At 37.0% G+C, this 21,468-nt stretch overlaps 2 long non-coding RNA genes across 4 annotated transcripts in view; one reads left to right on the plus strand and one right to left on the minus strand.

The window, feature by feature from the left end:
- The window catches only part of LOC137496848 (uncharacterized), a 122,170-nt gene extending 112,183 nt beyond the window's left edge, over positions 1–9,987 (plus strand). The window contains exon 3 of one of the 2 annotated variants that reach the window (XR_012388206.1): positions 8,853–9,982. This is a non-coding gene — a long non-coding RNA (uncharacterized lncRNA). Of the gene's footprint in view, positions 1–8,852 lie in introns of both variants that reach the window. The other variant, XR_012388207.1, reaches the window with a different exon arrangement.
- Positions 9,988–10,145: 158 nt separating this feature from the next.
- On the minus strand, positions 10,146–15,484 carry LOC141376875 (uncharacterized). Of its 2 annotated transcripts, none has more exons than XR_012388209.1 (3): positions 15,156–15,484; positions 13,426–13,559; positions 10,146–13,329 (listed from the first exon to the last, which is right to left on the minus strand). It is a non-coding gene; the product is annotated as an uncharacterized lncRNA (long non-coding RNA). The 2 variants fall into 2 exon arrangements; XR_012388210.1 differs by lacking the exon at positions 15,156–15,484 and adding an exon at positions 14,708–14,895 and having other exon boundaries at positions 10,197–13,329.
- Positions 15,485–21,468: the final 5,984 nt, after the last annotated feature.

Genomic DNA, 21,468 nt, shown 5'->3' on the forward strand with positions numbered 1-21,468 from the left:
AGAGAGAGAGAGAGAGAGAGAGAGAGAGAGAGAGAGAGAGAGAGAGTCTGAAATCTCACCATACACCCTCATCCACTAGTCCCTATATTAGTCAATTAGTTTAGTCCATTACACAATTTGTTTGACCACAAATGAGGGAATTTAGACACTGATGAACAGCTGCTGTTAACAAGCACAATCACTGAAGGAAATAGCATGAAATAAAACTATAGACAAAGCCTCACACCAAACTAACTAAATTAAAACAGAGGATTAAACAACTCCATTAAATAACAGCATTACCAGCTGCACTGATTACAGCTTGACTTCATTCATTCATTCATTTATTTTCTTGTAGGCTTAGTCCCCTTATTCATCCAGGGTTGCCACAGTGGAATGAACCGCCAACTTATCCAGCAGGTTTTTACGCAGTGGATTTTCTTCCAGCTGCAACCCATCTCTGGGAAACATCCACACACACATACAAACACACTTATACACTACGGACAATTTAGCCTACCCAATTCACCTGTACCGCATGTCTTTGGACTGTGTGAGAAACCGGAGCACCCGCAAACGCAGGGAGAACATGCAAACTCCACACAGAAACGCCAACTGAGCCGAGGTTCGAACCAGCGACCTTCACAGAGGTTTATATTTTTTAAAGAAAATGTTTCATTTGACCTCACCATTATGGAGATCAGAGGCTGCTTCAGTTGGGCTCTTGAACCTTCACTCTTCTATCTTAATGTTTCTCTGGCCGTTATAAATGTGTTATGAAACTCATCAGTTATAGCAAGAAAGACAGCGAGAAACTATACTGTATGTGCTTAATTGATACAGATTTAATTTTTGATATTTTATAAGTTAATTTATAAAATAAAGAATTTAAAATATATTTATATTAATGCTGTATAGGACAATACTGCAGCTTTACATGGAGGGCAACAAACAATGAGGAAGAAAATAATAAAAATTAATAATTAGAGTGTCAGGAAAGTCTAAAAACCGTTTGTATTAGGAACTACTTTCTTCTGCCATTCATTCATATCTGCAGCTGACGTCAGAACAGCAGAAGCCATTAATAATTCACCAACATCACTTTAGAGCTATTGTTTTAATGATTCTCTATTTAACGTCTAAAGTGATGATGAAACTTCTGATTTTGCTCACATTTTATGATTATAAGGCTGAACGTGACATGAAATGCCATGCATCTACAGCGATATCTCCCTACATTCTATTACAGTCTACAGTATTTCTCTATTGCCGTCAATATTGTAACGGGTGCTAGATGTCCCAGCGTTTACCCGGAGACTTTAAGGAATAAAAAAAAGAGCACAAACTATTTTGCTCTTCCTATTGGCCTTAATGTATTTCTCCCAAGCGCTGTCGACTACATACATGCCAGTCAATGACAATGAGTTGGCAAAAGGAAAAGACACTCAAACATCCTTCGCAAAATAAAAATGTTACATTATTGAAAGAAAAAAAAATGAGACAGCGGTAGAGCGACCATCACATACTCCTCAGAGCATGCCAGAACTGAACTGAGCTCCCATACATGCGTTTATCAATGAGGTGCTTGCATCTCAAAGGCAAAACAACCACAAAAGAAGTTAAAGGGGACATGACATTTACACACAATGCATATCAAACATCAGGCGACCGTTGCAATATCACAATAATTAACCCTGAAAAAAGCAGCGCAATCACTACCAGACTGCTGTGTTTTCGATAAGGAAGGACGAGGCTGAATCCAGCTTCTTATTCGCAGCTTCTTATTGACTAAAAATGTGATGCTTCCGTTTTTTAGTTTCTTAGGGTGCTTTCACACCTACACTTTTGTTTCGGAACCTGTCTCGTTTGCCCAGTTAGCGCGGTTCGTTTGGCATATGTGAACAGGGCAATCGCGCTCTGTTCCACGCCAAAGTAATCGCTCTGAGACCACCTGAGTGAGGTGGTCTCGGCTCTATTGGAATGAACCCTGGAGCGGTTCGATTACAGTGAGAAAGCGATCCGATCCGAGCGCGGTTATATCACAGTGTTTTATTGATATGTAATAGGCATACAGCAATATGAAGAGAGAATTATGAGTAGGGCGGGAAGTTTCGCGAGTCTCCGGATGCCCGCAAACGAGGGATGATCTCCCGATAATCTCGCGTCTTCCGAGTCTTTAAATAGGCATCGTCGCTCACCCTTCTCCCCCCTCCCCACCGTATCTCTCCTCAGACACGTCGCGCGCGCACACCTTGTCAATCACCACCAAACCACCACCTCTCCTGACAGTTGAGCTGGACTCTGCAAAATAAACCCTGACACTCTGACCAATGTGAGGAGAGTTTACTCATACGTGACTTGTTTTAGTTCTTTTGATCCGATTAGAAACTTTGCAGTGTGAAAGTGAACCGCACCAAGAGCAAAGAGCAACAATGTAACAATTGTAATCTCTGTTTCAGAACAACTGAATCGATTCACAGGAGTAAAAGCACCCTTATTCGCGCTCAAGAAAACACAGCAGTTTTAATCTTCTAAGCGTTTTATGCGGTCCTGGTGTCATCTTGTGGATAGACAATGTTACTGAGAATTGTGGAGGATTTTTTTTTTTCTCCCATTCGCCATGCGGTATCAAACATTCCATAAAAACTACACTCTTCCAGCAGTTCCTCGCATGCAACATCTCGTTTGTCATGGGGGCATGAATGAAATGTTGCTAAATGAAAGTGAAAGTGCCAAACTGCAGTTAAAGTCAACAAATTAGTAATTCGGCCAACAATTCAATTACTAATGTCCATGTAAACCGTCACTGTCTTTCTCCCCTGTGTCTGCGTGTTGATGAAAGACCAAGCTCCCATAATGCAACTCAATAGCATAAATAAACAATGAAAAAAATATTATAAAAAATTTTCCAAGTAATTTACATTTGAGTTATAACAATGTTCCTTTCCGGGGCGAGGCAGTGGAGCAGTAGGTAGTGCTGTCGCCTCACAGCAAGAAGGTCGCTGGGTTGCTGGTTCGAACCTCAGCTCAGTTGGTGTTTCTGTGTGGAGTTTGCATGTTCTCCCTGCCTTAGCGTGGGTTTCCTCCGGGTGCTCCGGTTTCTCCCACAGTCTAAAGACATGCGGTACAGGTGAATTGGGTAGGCTAAATTGTCTGTAGTGTATGAGTGTGTGTGGATGTTTCCCAGAGATAGGTTGCGGCTGGACGGGCATCCGCTGCATAAAGAACTTGATGGATAAGTTGGCGGTTCATTCCGCTGTGGCGACCCCGGATTAATAAAGGGACTAAGCCGACGAGAAAATGAATAAATGAACGTTCCTTTCCAGTATCCATATATTTTTTTAGCTATTTATCAAACTGATTTAGGCATACAGATAAAGTATGATTAGCTATACATTTCACAGGTAATACACTTCCAGAAATAACTTTGTTCAGTGATTTATACAGGTAGTGAAAGGTATGATGAATGCTCACGTATAGTTTTGACATGGCTGACTGAAACGATGGAGGAAGAACAGGTTCACCGGCATTTTTCACATTCCTCCGTTTGAAACTCCTACAGCTGTTAACCAGATCTGCACAAAGCAGGATTAAAATACAAAATAGAGCTCTCTACATATTGCTAAATTCTGTAGTCAAATCTTGAAAGTAATGGTAATCAGCTATTAAAAAGAACAGAAAATTTCTTTTGAATATAACTGTGCTATGCTGTTGAGTCTAATGACTATTGCATATATACAAATTATTAAGATAATAATAGCACGTTCATAATACACTGGTCCACTATATATGAGCTCTTATTAAATCATACTATTATTATTTGTGTCATAGAAAATATTCCAAATGTCATTTCTGTGAACGGCATTAGTGGATTTACTGAACAGATCTGACTCAGTGATATCCCAATAACTCTGAATAAGGTATAGTTTTACTCACAGATTTAAACAAGGAAGAGCTTTAAGCAACAAGCACTGACAGAATGAGGATAAAATGAAATATCCTCATAGTTGGCGTATCCTCATCAAAGGGTTACTTTCTTTTCAGATGCTTGAGAGGGCTTTGTGAATAGTTTGTTGATGTGTGGATGATTAATGGGAGAGAGAAACAGAGGCTGATAAACTGACAGGTAAACCTGATCCCGATTATCCGTCTAAATCTGTGAATCTGATTGAAATCTGATCTAAATAATCTGCATTTGATATCCAGTGCTGCTGTGGTGTGTTACTGATGATCTGTATCAGCAAATGCAGATATTTGTTTATGTTACGATAAATCGTTGTTCCACTTGATTAGTATATTGTGATGCATGGCAGAACTGCAAACATGCACAGCTTTATTATGTCATACCAGATTAGTAGTCTATTTTTGTCTTTTTCCGTTGACTTGTTCTTCGCAACGACACAAACTTGCTTTATAATAACATTCAGCATGTTTCCTACAAACATCATCCTGCATGTTTTACGTACCATGGCATGAGTTAGTACTGTCACACAAGCAAGAAGGCTCAAAACGAACCACAGAGGAACTGAAGTAAAACATATTTAGAAATTGAGAATTTTCATTAACTCCATGGCTGAATGCATTTGTGATAGTATAAAATCTGACTTGTGAAACAAATACTTCAATTTTTATTGTATTTTATTATTTTTTCAGGGTGTTATGCATTGTACAACAGTTTCGTTTCTTTAATCTGGTTGAGCAACATTCCAAGTCCTGCATGTCTTGTTTAGTCTGACCCACAATCAGTTGTTCTTATCATTTAGGCCGAAGCAGGCCACGTTTACACTAATGCGTTTTAGTTTGAAAACGCATAAGTTTTGTTACGGTTACGGCATCCGTCCACACTACGTCGGAGTTTTCGAGCGTCGAAAACGGAGTGTTTTGGAAACGTTGGAGAGGCCGTTTTCATTCTGAAATGCTGCTGCTCCGTCTCAGTGTGAATGGGGGAAAACGGAGACATCTGAAAACGGAGGCGGGGCTGCGGAGATTCGCTACTTGATTGGGGCTTTTGTTTCATTGCGTATCCTTCCCTTATTCGTCAAGCCCCTATCACATGACTATAATACATGGCTTTAATGCTACCGGAAGACAGCAGACCAGCCTTCACTGTAAACAACAATATGGACACAGAAATGGGAGCGTTGTTTGCACTATTGTCTGTTTCAGGTGCCATTGTGCAGTTATTTATTTGTTGCGTTCAGTAACAAATCAACCTCGTCGTCTGTCCACAAAAATACCTCACTTGCTTTCTTTGCCATCGCGTTCATTGTTCAACTGCCGTTTGTTGACTATCAATAACCAAATGGCGAGTGAGACAAGTGAGATTAAATTCAAATGAGATTGTGCTCTTTTCGAAAGAGGGCAGAGCTACAAATGCCTTTGTGTCAGCATAGTGGCAGTTTCAAAACAAGACTGATGTGCTATGCTAATGAGGGAGAGATGGTCACTAGTGGGCGGGGCTTTCATCCTCTGATGACACGTGCAAAGGGAGAATGTCAATCAAAGTGTTTCTGCAGACTGTTTTTACAAAGCGAGATTATAAATAAATAAATAAAAATGAATGAACAGATTTTTACCATAAGAAGCGGGTTATATTCACACACTGTTTTAGACAACTGTGTCCAAACCCCTTATAAAAGAGATTTTTGCAAAAGAAATCCCATTTTGGACCGAGACTTTTAGTTCTGCTATTATAATCAGGGCCGGCCCGTGGCATACGCAGTATAGGCAAATGCTAAGGGTGCTGTGCATCTAGGGGGGCACCAGAAATGAGCGCTGTTAAGTTGGTTTTGTTTTTGATCGGCCTGAGACATTCAGTGATAAACGGCAATAACTCAAAAACCTCTTACCCTTAAAATTTCTAAAGTGTGCTTCCTACAAAAAGACAAAGCTGGTTATGTTTCACAGCTGTCTTTTTCTTTTTTTGCTTGACATTACGATCACTGCTCCATTTAAGCCCTCGCAATATGCATTAAGCCGGGAGAGCTCGCGCTGAGAGGAGTTCTCAGTAAGAGACCGTCTAGCCTGATCTCACGAGAAAATTTAAGTTATTTACGTTTTGCCAGTTTAGTGGCTAATTCGTACAAATTCATACAAAATTGTACAATTTTAAAAAGGATGCGTGGCACCTAACCCCACCCCTAAACCCAACCGTCATTGGGGGATGAGCAAAAAGTACTAAATTGTACGAATTAGATTGTACAAATTCATACAATTTAGCCACTAAATGAAAAAGTTAAGAATTGCTGTGAGATTGTGTTGGGACCGTTGGACAAGTGCTTCTTTTTTTTTTTTTTTTTTGTGTGTTTGTTTTTGCTCCGCTTAGCACGAGAAAAACACACTTAGATCTTTTTAGGGTAGGCTAAGAGGTTTTTGAGTTATTGCCGTCTATCACTGAATGTGTCAGGAATATCGAAAACGAAACCAACTTATCCCGTGCTAAGTTAGCGATACTTTGGTGATTTGGGTGTGTGTTTAAACAGAGAAATACACTTCAAAATATGTAAACATGTCCGTCCTACGTGTTTTATTTTAAACACAACTAATTTTCTCTTAAATGAGCACAAACAGTTACTAAAGTAGTCGAATGCTTTCATTATAGATCTGTGCATTCTTAAAGTGACACCTCTGTTATCAAACAAAACACAATGAGAGATTCATTTGCTGCTCTTCACTAAATAACTATAGTAACTTTAATCAATATGCAAATACAATTAAAGGTGAAGTAAATTTCGATAGCTTTATTTAATTTCTGCATAGGCCATTGATTTTATTAGGCTAAACTTTCTATTTTACTGTCAATAGTTTCTAATGTTTGCTATGTATTCTATCATTTGAAGCTATTTGTTGTCCCATATTTTTTACATCCCAACGTTGAAAGATTGCTAATCAATAAATAGTTATAGTGTTATCTGTTAGTTTTAAAATAAGCTAATGTTATGGAAGGGCATAGATGTTATGAAAAATAGTTATAGTAATGTAACTACCCCCATCATTCCTTCCTCAAGCAAATGTGTAAATGTTCTATTTAGCGATAATGTTAATTGCATTGGCATATTTATCTGACATTTTCCCAGCTTGTAGTAATCGATCAAAAAGCTATTTAGTTTCTGATGACTATACACTAGCAGTGGAATTTACTGCGATGTGACGGAGCGCCACCTGAAATCTTACCTAGGTTGCCAAACTGGTTAGGGCCGGGCCTGATTATAATCATAATCTTTGTATCGATGTTTATGTTTAGGTGCACAAAGACATGACTGAGCTCAACACCCAAAAAGCACTTGAGACTCATTTTAACATTTATATCTAAAGTGCTCCACACATACAATTGAAGTCAGAATTAATAGCCCCCCAATTTTTTTCTTTTTTAAATATCTCCCCAATCTCCCTGATAATATTTTTTTTTCTTCTTTAGAATATCGTAAATATTTTATTTTGGCTAGAATAAAAACAGTTATACATTTTTAACACTACTTTAAGGTCAAATAATTAGACCACTTATTTCTGATTGTTTTTTCAATAGCCTACAGAACAAACCATCATTATACAATAACTTGCCTAATTACCTTAACCTGCCTAGTTAACCTAGTTAAGCCTCTAAATGTCACTTTAAACTGTATAGAAATGTCTTGAAAAATATCTTATAAAATATTATTTACTGTCATCATGGCAAAGATAAAATAAATCTGTTGTTAGAAATGAGTTATTATAACTATGATTAGAAATGTGTTAAAAAAATCTGCTCTCCGTTAAACAAAAATTGGGGAAAAAAATAAACAGTGGGTCTAATAATTCAGGGGGCTAATAATTCTGACTTCAACTGAATAAGTACACCCCTCACAAATCTATCCTCTACAATATTATATTTGTGCATATACATTAGTCAGTACTGTAGCCAAATCTGGAGCTTATGTAACAAAATAACTGACGATGACGTTCCAAAAACTAGTACACCCAAATTTACATGTCATAGAAAAATATTTAATACAAATTTAAAAAAAAGAGCAAAAAAAATAATAAATAAATAAAAAAAATAAATAATTAAAAATAAAATGATGAAATTTTGTAGTTTGCATTTTTTGAATGTTTTGCTCTTTCCATTTCTAAATATGTTTGATGACTAAAATGTTATTTTAATAAATATATATGTTTAATAAATCTGCTTTGTTTAAATGCATCAAAATACATTGCCTATATTCACTGAGAATTAGATTGAAATGTACATTTTTAAAATGGGGTGTACTTAATTATGCTGAGCACTGAATATTTTAAATATACCATATCTGATCGATCAGTAGATAGAAATACAATCTGGGTTCCACATTTTCGTTTCATCAAATGAGCTATACATGCCTGATTAGCAAATTTGATATTCTGAAAACAAATGAGCTCAAATACAAACATCAATGAGTTTGTTATGAATTCGCTTGACAAGTCCACATTCCTTAGTGTTGATGAGGACAAGACAATCATGTTTAAGTATTATTACCTGTTGTGACAGCAGTGGTTTCCATTGTGGTGAAGGAGTGAGCACAAATACAAACACCAGTAAATATCTCATGAACTCCCTATGCATATTATAACATCATTTGTCAAAGCATCGTGGTTATTAGAAAATAAGATGCAAATACAAACATCATTAAATGCCTTATGTGCTTATTTGATGTAGGTGCTACTGAAATGTAAGTTAAGGCTAAATGTTTATTCATGAGTCTTTAATCACTTGCAACATTTACCTCTACTAGGAGCTATGGTGGTTTCTGAAAGAATGAACAAAAATACAAACTTCTTTAAATGCCACATGTAACTTATTACATTCATTCATCCATTCATTCATTCATTCATTCATTCATTCTCTACCGCTTTTTCAGGGCAGGGGCAGCAGTCTTAGAAGAGACTTCCCTCTCCCCAGACACTTCCCCCAGCTCCTCCAGGGGGATTCCGAGGTGTTCCCAGCCCAGCCGAGAGACATAGTCCCTCCAGCGTGTCCTGGGTCTTCCCCAAGGCCTTCTCCTGGTGGGACATGCCTGGAACACCTCCATCGGTAGGCGTCCAAGAGGCATCCGAAACAGATGCCAGAGCCACCTCAGCTGACTTCTCTCGATGTGGAGAAGCATCGGCTCTACTCTGAGTTCCTCCCAGGTGATAGAGCCCAAAAGGGGGCACCCTGTCACCCTGCGAAGGAAACTCATTTCGGCTGCTTGTCTCTGAGATCTTGTCCTTTCGGTCATGACCGAATAGTGATAGTAATGTGTGATTGGTTAGTAAAACTATTTTTTTTTCTAAATGTGATATAAGACATTTCAGAACAAAGAATGAAACAAAACATGTACTGTGGATTACTTGTGTTTGTCTCTGTTCCACCGTCCACCCTGAAGGCCCATCGGCCTGTAAAGTAATGGGCAGCCCAAATGTCTTGATACCTCAGGTTGTTGATGTTGCCATTTCTCTGCAGATGTCTCGCATGCCCCCATACTGAATGTAACCCCAAACCATGATTTTTTCTTCACCAAACTTGACTGATTCTGTGAGAATCTTGGGTCCTTGCAGGTTCCAGATCATTGGGATGCAGTTCAACAGATGATTCATTTAAAAAATAGACCTTCTGACACTTTTCCAAATGACCAACTAGAAGTCTAGTATTTGCTTTTATAGATTTTGTCAAGTAGCGTACACTGATTAATAACAATGACATTCACAAATCTGCCCTTATTAGCAGGTTGGTAACCGGTGTTGGTAGACTTATGTTAAAATAATTTCTCTATATAATCTTGCAAATGTTTGTTGAAAAAAAAAGAAGGTTAACAAGATTGCATCTTTAATTAATATAAATACAAAAAAAAAATAAAATAAATGGTTTCCATCCAGTACCTAAATTTTGGCAAAAACCCTGGAAGCAAACTGATATTAATGTGTGTTTGGTTGGTACAACAAAATCTTTTCTAGGTGTGATGAAAGATATTTCATACAGAGAACGAAATGATAGTAAAGTGTGATCTGTAGATTACCTGTGTTTGTCTTTGTCTGACCGTCAACCCTTAAGGCCTATCGGCCTCGACCAACATTACCAAAGGACTTAAAGTTGGAGATGGATCTCCCATTGATTGATCCAGGTATTACAAAGTATTCAGTTGAGTTCATCGTGTCATAACCAGCCTGAAAGTATGCAAAAACAAATACTTTTTTTTTATAAACACAGGTTTTCATGTTGTATGGGTATTTGCCACAGACGTAATGATTTTTATTCTGTACAGACTGTTTATTCTGTCCTTTTCCCCGAAACACAATTCTCATAGAAAACATTCAGCAGTTTTACATTTTCAAAATGCTTCATTCTAGATGATTTACAAGCTTTCCTCACAGGGACAACAACAAAAAATGTACCCGCAAGGTTAGAAATTACTGTTATTACTATATTTGTGGGGACAAATATACATAAGAGACTAGCAGAGAAATCACTCTTAAATGAAACTGCAAAGTCATATTGTGGTAAATGAAAAAATGACCAATTACAAATTACATGTATAGCATTAGCTGCTGACAATATTGTCTTAACACAGTATCAAGATGTTGTTTTTTAAAGAGTTGTTTTATAGCATTAATATCACATTTGAACTTGTGCTGTGTGGGACAAAAGCAGCACTTGAGTGATACTATACTTGTTAATCATGTGCTACTACACCATATGGCAGCGATCTCAAACTCAATTCCTGGATGGCAGATTTTAGCTCCAACCACCTCTAACTCACAACTGCATAAAACTTTCTACTGCTGCGTCTTAATTTACATACTTATACTACAACCTAAAAGTATGTACTTTTTTGTGAAGGAAAAACATACCCTTTGAGTATGTGTAACAGAAGAGTATGCAAGTTTTGGGACCTACTACTTCCTCGTTTACAGATTGCTATGTTGCTTAGTTATGAGCCCTGTCAATCATCCACACATCATCCACATTTCTGTCATATTTAATTTCCTACCCTATTGGAGAATCAGCAGCAGGTTAATCTCCCATTCATGAGTCTTTCATGCAGAAAAATCCTCCTTAGCTCTTTGGATCATTATGCATTCAGACATTGATGTCCAAACACGTCTTTTTATGAGGTCAGTATTGTTGTTGCAGATGAAATATAACAAAGAACAGTGATTTTACTATGGTCCAGTTGGCTAGATATTAATGCAAACATCTTTAACGAAGCCTCTCTGCTTGACGGTTGGTCTCGCGGGTTCATCATGTTTGTAGTTTATTTACACTTTTCACCCAAGTTTGTAGTTCTAATCAAATCCACGTCCAACACGCAATGTGTTGTGGGCAATATCAGGAGTATGGACGCTTCTACACTTAAAATGTTTACCGAAAATAGCAAACCATCCGGGAACCTTTGGCATACTCTTTTCAACATACTAAAATTTGGGAAATACTAATTCTATTTTCAATGGGATGGATAGTGGGATGCAGCATCGTAATCTTAATCACTTGATTATTTGGATCAGCTGTGTTTGATTAGGGTTGGAGCCAAACTGTGCAGAGCTGAGGCCCCCCAGGAATCCAGATGGAAAACTATGACGCAAATACATAAAGCTCTATTGTAGCAATCCATGCGCAAAGTCCAAAGCACAGGGCACAAAAGCATGTGTCAGAATCGACTTTTGCTATTTTAACGACGGAAAAATCCGCTTTGCGCCATGGTGCATGGTCTAACAGGGTTGAGCTTATTCTCTTAATGAGTTATAGGTGTGTTTTGAAAACCAATCAGTAGAGTCAGTTGTGTTGCACCAAAGTGCATTTGCTCTTTACTTGGCGGACTTTGTACGTGAAAAAACTGAACACTTCACTAGCAAGAAAACAGTTAAACAGAGCATCTGCAGCGCGAGAACAAGACAATGAGCCTCCTCATTATTTACTTTCACTTTCACTCTCGTCGATAGGGAATCCTGTTGTACGCAGACATCCATTAGCCTACATATAATTAATTTTGTTTGTTAAGCGCAAAGATTTGTTTAAAAACTATTTCTAAATTTAGTTCTAATTTTCAGCAAACGAATAAATGAACAATAATAACGAAGTAGGCTCAAAAAATTTAGTTATATTCAAACACACGTCGTGTTCTTATGCCCTGTATGGTCCAAACCTGACAGGTGGGCAAATCTAAGCCTGTTTTTAATAAAACAAATATAAATATGCATATGATAAATAATACTGCTAATAATAATAACATTATACAAAAGCAAACTGTCATGAATAAACTGAAAAGGCCCCCGAGATGCTATAAGCAAATGCTGCAGATGATGTGACAAAAAAAGTGATTTGACTTGAGAAGGCATGGAGCCAGTGGTTTTTATATTCATGTAGGCTAGAAAATAATATTTTTTGTAAAGTTTTAATCCTTGAATTCTTTTTTTATTTATAAAGATATTTGCGTATTGTTGTACATCCTGTGTGTATTAAGCAATGTGTAAGCGAGGCGTACAAATAACGTGCTCTGTGCTGGACTATAGACCCGCTTTGATCTGATCTATTGAACTCTATTTAAGTTCCTCAAAATAGCAAACTGCCAGCAATGCGCCTCAACACGCCTTCTTTTTTAAACCAAAACGGCTATGGCCGCACATATGAGCGCACATGCATTTGCATTTAAACAGCGAAGTGCAAAACATCAAAACGAATCTTGTGCCAAGCTAAAGCTAGCAAACAACAATTGCGCTGCGCCTTGCGCCGGGTGTATAATAGGGCCCTTAGTGTAGAGGAGCATTTTTTCTACAGGTCTATAAATGAATCCTACATTCTATGTCATGCAGTGACTTTTTGGCCTGCATCATATTTGTAACCACTGATCTGTGGAAAATGTAATGATGGTATTAATTACTAAATAACTAAAATTGCATAACAGTTACAGCCTTAAATATATGTAACATTTAGGTTTTATTATGTAAACTATAGCGAAAGAGAGAGCATATTACCTCCACCTGGTGCTCTGTAACAGCAATGTCACCATAATTCATCACAATGAATGATAAATTACTGTTTGAAATTAAAAAAAAAACTTAAAATGATGTTTCCTGAAAAAAGGCAGATCAATTTAAACTTTCACTCCATGAAAGTTTGTTCCATGTTGCAACAAAAACCCAAGAAGCAGTGAAGGTCAGTTATGGAAAATAACTGTTTATATCCTGAGTGGCGCTAGTGAGAACACTTCCACTAGTGTATCGTTTATAAGAGAAGACTCCTGTAACACTGATATCAAGGTTGCTCCAATGTCCAGCAATTATATCTTGACTTCCATAAGCAGGAAATGAGTTGGGAGCAAATTGGGATGAAGACTGGCTGAATGTGAGGAATCCATTAACCTGAAACCAGACAAATCAAAGCAACAGATTTTACTGGTCACACAGGAGATTTTAAAATATCAAAACTAGATAAACCAAATGGAGTCATATTCTTACATAAATTTGCTGGTATGTGCGGTCAAAGTACAGAAATGGACTCAATAGCGGAATAACAGACGAGCCTCCATCATCAGAAGCAGGATTTATTGCGTCTCCTGCTGCTTAACCGAATGGGTAGAAGATTCCTGGTGCTGTCATGGGAATGGACAAAAATCAGTGTACCCATTTATGAGGATCGATTTCTGGTTGTGATTAGTAGCAGCGGGATGATGGCGACCTCTGGTGGTGGACTCGTGGTAAACCACTACAACTTTTATGAACTTGTAAAGGTTTTAGAAGAAACAAAGTGAGCAAACGTGTCTTTTAATAAAAGATAAACATAAATACAGCAAAAGCAAAACATACAGCCTCGTCCACTAAAATTGGCACACTGTAAATTAAAGCAAACTGGTCAAAGGGTGGTCTATAATCATTAAACTCACACTAGAACTTGTGTCTGAAGTAAAAACAATTATAATTCTGTAGTATCTTCAATAAAGATAAGTCTACAACAAGTAAAGGGTTGAAACGAATATTTACTTTCTGTTTACTTCAGTTATAACAGACATTTCCATCGCATGCCTTCCTGCAGAGGCGGACTGGGACTAAAAATCAGCCCTGGCACTGTAGCCACACCAGCTCACATTACCACACCGACAAAGCCCCATCCACGGACACGCACATTCACTACTTATATTGTTGTATAGATGGTGAAATAATGTAAGCAGTACCATATTTTACGCAGCGGATGTCCTCCAAAGCATTGGGAAACCCCTATAAACACACATTCACATAAATGCACCACAGCACATGTGTTTGGACTTGTAAGGGAAACCAGGAGGAAACCCCAACTGACCCAACCGAGGTTTGAAACATTGACCTTCTTGCTGTCGATGTTGTCCTCACGAAACTATTTCAGTTAATTTTATGCATTTGGCAGCTTCTGATTTTAGAGCAATTTTTGGCTTTCTCTGGGCTTTTCGGCACCGCCTTTCCTTTTTTTACGGTCCATCTCTGACAATTTGCTTGTGTTGCACTTACTGTTTGTTTGACATTCTTTTGATTACGTCCACGTACCCTCTGATTGGGTCGGCCCATCTTGAAACCAGTCGGCTATTGCCGATTGGGCCAATGCTTAACATTTATTATCATTATTATTATTATTATTATTGTTATTATTATTATTATTATTATCATCATCATCATCATCATTATCATAATATTCACATCTTGCAAGAGATAAAAGCTGCCTGCATGAAAAAACAATACATATAAAAAACGTTATTAAAAAATAGCATACCGGCCAACATTTAAAAAATGGTCCGATCCTTCTGGCATTTGCCAGAATTGCCAGATGGCCAGTCCGCCCCTGCCTTCCTGCATCGGATCTCGTCTTCAACTGGGTTACAGGCAATAACACTCTTGTAATCCAATATCGACCCCTTGTGATTACTGCAGGATACTACATACACTCCTCCTTAAACTATCAATTGGAATGCGTCTTTCTTTATATGGAATTTTCTTTTCTGTTATTTGTATAGCTTAGTCTTTCTAACTAAATCACAATAAATCAACTAAATATCAATAAATCACTTAAGATATATACAACACTGTAAATCAGTAACACATAGATCAAGATTCTTATTACAACCTTTTCAACCTATCAAGTATAACTGATTCTTTTACTAATTTGTTCTATGCAGCATAGTTTTTGAAGTGAGCTGGAGAACGTTTTTTTTCTGGCAGACCTCAGATTTGTAGGTAAGTTGGTCCGTTTTTCAACAGCAGTCATTTCCAGTAACTGTGGCTTTTCCAATGCAGACAGCTCCCTCTCTGCAGGTGCATCACCTACATCTCCAGTCGGTAACGCAGGAGTGTATACGTTCTGTTCATCCTCTGTGGGTAAAACAGTGTCGACAATCCCATCCTCGTCACCAAAAATGTAGTATCTTCAATAAAGATAAGTCTACTACAAGTATAGGGTTCCAAGTGGTGCTCGCTGCAGAGCCATTTGAGGAGAGGTGAGCTCCAGAGAGGGGGAGCTTAAGCTTGAGCTCCACCTTTTTTGCACTTCTTCTACGAGTGATGTCACTGGGGGTAGGGTTAGGGGTGGGGTTGGTGTACGCATTAAAACAGCTTACAGGAGGAGGAGCGACAGCTCATGCTCCCCCTCTCTGGAGCTCACCTCTCCTCAAATGGCTCTGCAGCGAGCTGTTTACTTCAGTTGACAACAGACATTTCCACCGCATGCCTTCCTGCATCGGATCTCGTCTTCAACTGGGTTACAGGCATTAACACAACACTTGTTAAACTATTAACGACCCCTTGTGGTTACTGCAGGATACTACAAATTCAAAACTACCCATCCAAAGATTTGCAGCTGAAGGACATGGTTAAATTGTTTTGTAATTACTGTGGGAAAACATAAAAATACTTATGTAACTGAGGCCTCCTTGTTAGAGCAACCGACTCCCATGCGGATGGTCGCCGGGTCGATCGCAGCTTTGAGTGAGTTAGGACCGGCGTGGTTACACTTACATGCTACAATGACTGTATAAAATATGCTATCATAGTCACATGTAATGACAGATACACACCAACACGCATATATAGTATGATGAGGGATGATTACAGAAAACAGGGAACATGAAACACCCCCAAAAAACCATGTGATACCATGGTAAAAGCAAAGCAGCTGGACAACATTCATAGTAATGTAAATAGCGGCCTCTGGTGGTTTTAGAAGAAATGGCTGTGGTTTATAAAACATGAGATAGTGGAATTCAAAAGCCTTTAAGAGAACTAGTTAACTATTTATTGCAGATGATTATATGTAAATCCCTATACAGTACAGTATACAATACAGTACATATAGCCACATGGTTTCTTCATGACACTTCTCTGTAACTAATTCACATGCAAAAGCAAACCATAACTATTCAATTTAAACATAACAATTTATTTATAATTACCTGACAGGATTGATGATGCAGATGTTTGTTCAGTCGTTGTCTGTGCACATGCTGGTAAAAAAAAAAAAAAAAGATTCAGTGTTTAGAAAATTAAATCAGTAATTTCTTTATTATTAATTTTTTTTTTTCAGTTTAGTCCCTTTATTAATCAGGAGTCGCCACAGCGGAATGAACCGCCAAATTACCCAGCATATGTTTTACGCAGCAGATGGCCTTCCAGCTGCAACCCAACACTTGGAAACACACACACACACATGCATTTACACACATACACTACGGCCAATTTAGCTAAGTCAATTCACCTGTACTGCATGTGTTTGGACTGTAGGGGAAACCAGAGCACTCAAAGGAAACCCATGAGAACACGGGGAGAACATGCAAACTCCACACAGAAATGTAAACTGACCCAGCCAGGGCTCAAACCAGCGACCTTCTTGCTGTAAGGCGATCATGCTACCCACTGCACCACCGTGACACCCCTTGTTTATTATTATTATTATTATTGTTATTATTATTATTATTATTATTATTACTTGTACTGTCTTATCCATATCAACCCTAAATATAAAACCAAAACTTACCGAGTACTAGGACTGATGCGAACACCAGCAGATGTTGTGAAAGCAGGAAAAATCTCATGATGATAAAATCAGAGACATAAACATGACATCAAAATTCTGTGCAATGAGAAAGGCAAGGCACGTTTATTTCTATAACACATTTCACACACAATGGTAATTCAAAGTGCTTTACATAAACGGGAATAAAAGAAACAAGTATAAGAAAATAAAAACAGCAAAGAATAAAAATGATTAAAAACAGATTAAAAGTAAGAAAGCAAAAAATAAATCGGGAAAATCTCTTAATAAAAAGCATGATTGGAAATTAGATTTTTCAAACGTATATTATTAAGTCATGTGTTTAAAAACTTCTGATCATTATCAAACTAATGATTTAGTACCCCTGAGTTAAGAATACAGATAATAATATAGTGTCCACACTGAAAAAAAAAAATACTTTTAAGATTTACTTTAAAAAAATCCTCCTAATAATTTGCACAAACAAATTTCAAGTAAATTTTACAATCTTATATCAGGTATAATAAACTTGTCAATATCATGTAAAATTTACTTAATTTATTTAGGAGTGTTATGTTGAACATTAAGTAAAAGTTAATTGATTATGTTTACTTTTAAGTCTTTATTTACATACAGTATATGAACCAAGTAATGTCATTGTCTTGTTTTAGCAGAAGGAACATTGCTTTTATCAATTTAAATAAATCTTATTAGTTAAAAATTATATTTGGTGCCAGAGCTGGAGTGGGACTCCTTTTCAGCTCTAGAGTTTCAAGCCTTAGACCAGCCCACCTCAGTTCATGACTGACTAAAATAAGGTAATTTCCAATTCAGTTTCTAATGACACTATCACATCTTTTTTCAAGAAAACAGCTGCTTTAGAACTTTAAATGTTCAACAACCCTAACAGTATTATATGTCTTAACAATAAAAAAGAAAAATAAATAAATAAATAATCACTTAGGTAAGGATTGAACACGGGTCGGTGGCAACTTAACACAACGTGCTGACCACTGGACCCTTTTAACCACAGTATTTCTTTCTACTGATGGCTTAATCTTTTTCTCCCCTTTTTAGCTTTCTGACCAAGTAATGTCAGATTTATTAATGTAGTGAATCATCTGATTTTCATTGAGCAGGTGTATTATTCATTAATATTAATTAATCGAATTCTTGTTTTTACTGAGGTGCCGCAGTTTGGGGTCGAATGATAGTTACATCATCATTAACCTACAGGCTGCAGGTTAATGGGGGGGTAATAATTCTGACTTCAACTTTCTATGTAGTTCACTCAACCATTTTTTTTATCAAAACTTAAATGGTTTGACGCAACCGGCAAAAGGTTATTAATTACAGTTTAGTAATTAATAATTAGGATATTTGGTTGATAATTACAGAAATGAGTATTGAACATGTCATGTTTTTCTTCCTGGAAATTATATTTCTAAAGTAGCTGTTGACATGGAATTGAAGCAGATTTGGGTAAAAACCCAAACAATACAAACATAAAAATAAAACAAAACAAAACGAAAAAAATAAATAAATATAATCAAAAAAATGTGTAATGTAATAACAATGAAATGACAGAAGGAGAAAGCACTGAAATACAGAAATGTATTTAATACTTTATAAACATAAAGGCTTTTTTTTTTTTTTTTGGTGACAGCAGCTTAAAGACGCCTCTCATTTAGAGAATGAAGTCACTTGAACTGCTCAGGTGTGAGTTTCTCACAGATTTCAACAGAATGTAGAAAATATTGATATTTCTGTGGGTCTCGTCTATCAAAGCTGTCCTTTATTTTGTATTTTATATTGGATTCAAGTCAGGGGATTGGCTGGGCCATTCTACAGCTTGATGATTTTCTTTCTCTGAAAGTATTTGAGAGTTTCCTTGGCTGTGTTTTGGATCAATGTCTTGCTGAAATTTCCATTGTGGTTTCATCTTCATCCTCCTTCTAATGTAGATGTTGGACTGAAGCAGCTGATATTCCAGTCTGATCTCACAAGAAAACGTAAGTATTTTACGTTTTGCCAGTTTAGTTGCTAATTCGTACAAGTTCAGAAATTGTACGATTTTAAAAAGGAGGCGTGGCACCTAACCCCACTCCTAAACCCAACCGTCATTGGGGGATGAGCAAGTCTTAAGCCTAGTTCACACTAGAGGATTTTTAACCTGATTTGAGCCCGATTTGAAAGTTAACGAGCTCGCCGACAGATCGGGCTGTGATCGGGAAGAAATCTGCGGGTGCACGGCGCTCACTGCTCTTTATGTGTGAACTACTGAACAACGCATCAACGAGGCTCATTGACGCGTCGCCGACACCTCGCAGACGGAAATCCAACATTTAGCATGCTAAATATTCCAGAGCAGTCGGCCGACTCAACCCCACGTGTGGTCAGATGTAGTGACGAGCTGCAGCCAATGAGAGAGCATATCAGCATGAGCTGAATGCCTGTGTGTTCAGGAGCTCAGCAGAAACATCTGTGATTGGTCAGAATGGGCATCAGTGCACTCGCTTCATTCTGCGTTAGCACAGACATGAGAGTAAGCTATATTAACAGTGGAACTAGAATTCTGTAACTATTAGAATTACCATACTGCTCATTCTGACCGTTCTCATATAAAACGCCATTTTGTCACAACATATTTACATTCAAAGCTATTATTGAGATATTAAAATTAAGCTTTGAATGTCTAGCATCATATTTAATGACACATTACCCTAAAAATATCATCTTTTTTGGTAATACAGCCTATAAATATGTAGTTAAGATACTAGAACATGCAAAGGTCTTGGCTTTCATTTTCACTTTCAAACAGGAGCTATTTCACAGCACAGAATATGCTGTTTTGAAAGATGTTTTGAAGTAAATTGATGTTTTTGCCATCAGAAAGTTTTGTTTATGTTAGCAGGAAGTTGCAAGGCAAAAAATGCACACATAATCAAAATTTCATTGGCTGTGGTTTGGTAGCTTGAATGAGCTGTTGGGGAATGAGTTGTTGTCAGATCATGTAGTGTGTGACCCCCCTCTTGTGGATCATTCACATAGTGTTGCGTAGTGTGAACACCACAGAGATTAAAAGACAAAAAGTCAAGTCATGTAGTGTGAACGGCACAATGATCTGCTGATGTTTAAAATCCTGTAGTGTGAACTAGGCTTTACTTAATTGTACAAATTAGATTGTAAGAATTCATACGAATTAGCCACTAAATCAAAAAGTTACGAATTGCCGTGAGATTGTGTTGGATATTTGTTTAAACTGAGGAAGGGCAGAGAAGAACTACAGAGATTTTAGCTGCTATCTGGACTTTAACCGTCTTTCTACACATCCCTTACTTCATCTGTTTAATACTTTCTCCCTTCGTCTTTTCATTACTCTTAACAACCTATAAACTAATTCGATTTGCTTTCTTTGTATATATGGATTTCTTTGGTTGTTACCAACATCCGGAGCACCTTTAGAAATATGTTTTCTGAGAAAAATGGTTTATTTTGTCTATGGCTCATTTTTAGGATACCTTTAAATACATTTGAAGGTTTATAATAAATAAACCCTTGATTTTATCATCTAACAGCACTGATAGGTGTATTATTCATGGCTGTATGTTACCTGCTGTAAAGTCTTTATGTTTCCATTGCCTATAGCAGTACTGTGGCAAGTTACCGAAAAAAAAAAATATGCTGATATCATTAAAAATATGCTGATATGGATTTAAATAGTTGGTAAGTTGATAACTGATATGGTAGAGCAGCAGACAGTGACAGTCTTTAATGTGTTTAATTGTGTGTTATTGTTTGAGTAAGGTTTGAGGAAATATAAGAAAACAGCTGAACTGTTTCCATTATCAAAGTAATAATAAAGAAGCTTTCAATCAACTTGAGATCCCGATAAGCATCTTTATTGTAAGGGACAATAATTCCTGAATGGTTGAGTGGCTTTGCAGTTATTGTCTGTGCAATGTCTGTAGAATGTCATACTGCAACATAGTTCATAAATAATAATATAATACTTCAAATACTGCATATTTCAACATTTTTTTTACATTAAATAATGCAACAAACAGTCTATATATAAATAAATTATAATGCATAATGTCTTATATAACTCCTCACTTCAAACCTAACAAACAAGTCTATATCTATACACAAGGCAATCTGAACATACAATACCATGTAAAACGCATGCAAAATACATAAATCAGAAGTTTTTAAGAGTAAAGCATGCATATAATGTTTTCAAATCCCACAAATGTGCACTACTGTACCTGTTTGTCAACATTCGTTGCATTTCAAAACCTGACAACTTTCCTTAAAGGCATGTATGAGCCGTGATAGATGACAGACATGAACTCTGATGAACTTAACTAAGGAAATCAAATGCAGAAAAACACGCTAATAATATATGTAAATAGTAATGTGGGGGTTTAAAGTATATTATATATAATATATATACTATAATATATAACTAAAATGTCACATTATTCAGTTTGATGTTCCAATTTAAAACT

This window comes from Danio rerio, chromosome 12 (genome assembly GCF_049306965.1).
Source record: "Danio rerio strain Tuebingen ecotype United States chromosome 12, GRCz12tu, whole genome shotgun sequence".
Classification (NCBI taxonomy): Eukaryota; Metazoa; Chordata; class Actinopteri; order Cypriniformes; family Danionidae; genus Danio; species Danio rerio.